The sequence below is a fragment of the Pteropus vampyrus genome, unplaced genomic scaffold (assembly GCF_000151845.1).
Source record: "Pteropus vampyrus isolate Shadow unplaced genomic scaffold, Pvam_2.0 Scaffold1000000144, whole genome shotgun sequence".
Lineage (NCBI taxonomy): Eukaryota > Metazoa > Chordata > Mammalia > Chiroptera > Pteropodidae > Pteropus > Pteropus vampyrus.
Genome location: NW_011914546.1, coordinates 1 through 3,145, shown reverse-complemented (window position 1 = coordinate 3,145; position 3,145 = coordinate 1). Strand labels below are relative to the sequence as shown.

Sequence of the window (3,145 nt, the reverse complement as noted above, 5' to 3'; positions counted from 1 at the left end):
TACTTTCCTCCAAATCTCCCCTCCCCCAACTCTCTACGTCTGGTAAGCCACAAATCTGATCTCTTTCTATGACTTTGGGTTTTTTTTTTTTTTTGTAATTCCACATATAAGTGAGATCATACAGTATTTGTCTTTCTCTGACTCACTTCACTTAGGTCCATCCATGTTGTTGCAAATGGCAGATTTACTACTTTTTGGCTAGAAAATATTACATATGCCACGACTTCTTTATTCACTCATTTGTCAATGGACACTTAGGTTGTTTCAATGTGTTGGCTATTGTAAATAAAACTGCTATGAATATGAGGGTGAAGATATCTTTTCAAGTTATTTCCTTTGGATGTATTTCCAGAAGCAGGATTGCTGGGTCATATGGTGGTTCTATTTTTAATTTTTTGAGGTGCCTCCATACTGTTTTTCATAGTGGTTGTACCAGTTTGCAATCCAACCAGTGGTGCACAAGGGTTTACTTTTCTCCACATTCTCGCCAGGATTTGTTATCATTAGTCTTTTTCCTTTGTTTTGATGGCCAAACAGGTGTGAGGTGATATCTCATTGTGGTTTTCATTTGCATTTTCCTAAAGACAAGTGATATTGAACATCTTTTCATGTCCCTCTTGGCCATTTGTATATCTTCTTTGGGAAAAATATCTATTTGGGTCTTTCGTCCATTTTTAAATTGGCTTATATGTTTTTCAGCTATTGAATTGTATGAGTTCTTTATATGTTTTGGATATTAACCCCTTATCAGATATATGGTTAGCAAATATTTTTTTCTCACTTTGTAGGTTGTCTTTTCAGTTTGATTGTTTCTTTTGACGTGTAGACACTTTCAGCTTTAGTCTCACTTGTTTGTTTGTTATTATTTTGCTTACACGTTAGGTGTCATATCCAAAAAATGATTGCAAAGACCCATGTCAAAGAACTTTTTTCCTATGGTTTCTTTCTCTGAGTTTCTTCTATGAGTTTCAGGTATTACATTTATGTTTTTAATCCATTTCAAGTTAATTTTTGTGAGTGGTGTAACATGGGGGTATGTGTCCAGTTTCATTCCTTTACATGTGGATATCCAATTTTCCTAGAACCATTTATTGAAAAGGCTATATTTTCTCCATTGAGTATTCTTAGCTCCCTTGTAAAATATTAGTCGACTGTACATGGGTTTATTTCTGGGCTCTCAAGTCTGTTTCATTAATGTATTTGTTGTTTTTTAATACCAGTACCATTATTATTATTATTATTATTATTATTATTATTATTATTACTATAGCTTTGTAATATAGTTTGAAATCAGAAAGTACGATGCCTACTGCTTTGCTCTTCTTTCTCAGGATTGCTTTGGTTATTTGGGGTCTTTTGTGGTTCCATATAAATTTTTAGGATTGTTTTTTTTCTACGCCTATAAAAAATGCCATTGGAATCTTGGTAGGGATTGCACTAAATCTGTAGATGGCTTTTGGTAGTATCAATTCTCCTAGTCCATTAACACAAATGCCTTTCTATTTATGTCTTTGATTTCTTTCAACAATGTCTTGTAGTTTACAGAATAGACGTCTTTCATCTCCTTGGTTAAGTTTATTCCTACGTATTGTTTTTTTTTTAATGCTATTGTAAACGGTAGTGTTTTTAAATTTATTTTTCAGATAATTTGTTGATAGCATCTAGAAAAGTTATTTTTGTATGTTAATTTTGTATTTGGCAACTTTATTGAATTTGTTGATTAGATTAGATGTGTAACGGTTTTTTTGGTGAAGTTTTTAATATTTTCTCCATATGAAATCATGTTATCTGCCATTTTACTTGTTCCTTTTCAATTCTGATGCCTTTTATTTCTTTTTCTTGCCTGGTTACTCCAGAAGGACTTCAGTACTACGTTGAATAGGAGTGGCGAGAGTGGGCACCCTTGTTTTGCTGCTGATCTTAGAGGAAAAGATTTAAAACTTTACCGCTGAGTGTGATATCAGCTGTGGGCTTATCATGTATAGCCTTTGTTATGTTGAGATACATTACTTCTATATTCTAATTTGTTAAGAATTTTTATTATGAACAGATGTTGAATTTTGTCGAATGTTTTTTCTGCATCTATTGAGATGATCATTCACTTTTTTTTTCTTCTTTTTTTCCTCTTCTTTTTTCTTTCTTTTTCTTTTTTTTTTTTTTTTTTTAGGCGAGGCAACCCTCGGTTGACCTCACAGATTGCAAGGACCTTGTCAGCTTACAGTCCCTTATTTTTTATTTTTTACGCCTACAGCACCTGGTCTTCCTAGGTGGTCTCCCATCCAAGTACTAACCACGCTCGACTCTGCTTAGCTTCCGAGATCAGACGGGATTGGGCTTGTTCAGGGTGGCACGGCTGTAGATGAGATGATCATTTTCTTTTCTTTCATACTATTTATGTGGTATATCACATCGATTTGCTTATGTTGAATCATCTTTGCATCTCAGGTATAAATCCCGCTTAATCATGGTGAACAATCTTTTTAATATGCTGCTAAATTTGGCTTCCTAGTATTTTACCGAGAACTTTTTTTTGCATCTATATTCATCGGGGACATTGGTCTGTAGGTTTCTTTTCTGGTATTATCCTTTATTGGCTTTGGTATGGGGGTAATGCTGGACTTGAAAATGAGTTTGGGAGTATTCTCTCCTCTTTGATTTTTCTTTTTTTTTTTTTTTTTTTGGAAGAGTTTGAGAAAGATTGGTGTTAATTCTTCTTTGGCATAATTTACCAGTGAAGCCATGTGGTCCTGGGCCTTTGTTGTGAGATTTTCTATTTCTAATTCAATCTCCTTACTAGTAATGAGTCTATTCAGACTTTCTATTTCTTCCTGATTCAGTCTAGGTAGTTTGTATGCTTCTAAAAAAATGTTTTCTTTTAGGTTATCCAGTTTGTTGGAGTATAGTTGTTTATAGTAGTCTCTTGTGATCCTTTGTATTTCTGTGGTATCAGTTGTAATGTCTTCTTGTTTATTTATAATTTTGTTGATTTGGGTCATCTTTCTTCTGTTTAATCTATCTAAAAGTATGTCAATTTTGTTTATCTTTTCAAAACCCAACTTTTAGTTTGGTTAATCTTTTCTATTTTCTTGTCTCTATTTTATTTATTTTTGCTTTGATCTTTATCATTCCCTTCTTTGGCTCAGTT

At 33.2% G+C, this 3,145-nt stretch overlaps 1 pseudogene; it reads right to left on the bottom strand.

Moving 5' to 3' along the window:
• Positions 1–2,242: 2,242 nt before the first annotated feature.
• On the bottom strand, positions 2,243–2,361 carry LOC111735402 (annotated as a pseudogene).
• Between the last annotated feature and the right edge of the window lie 784 nt (positions 2,362–3,145).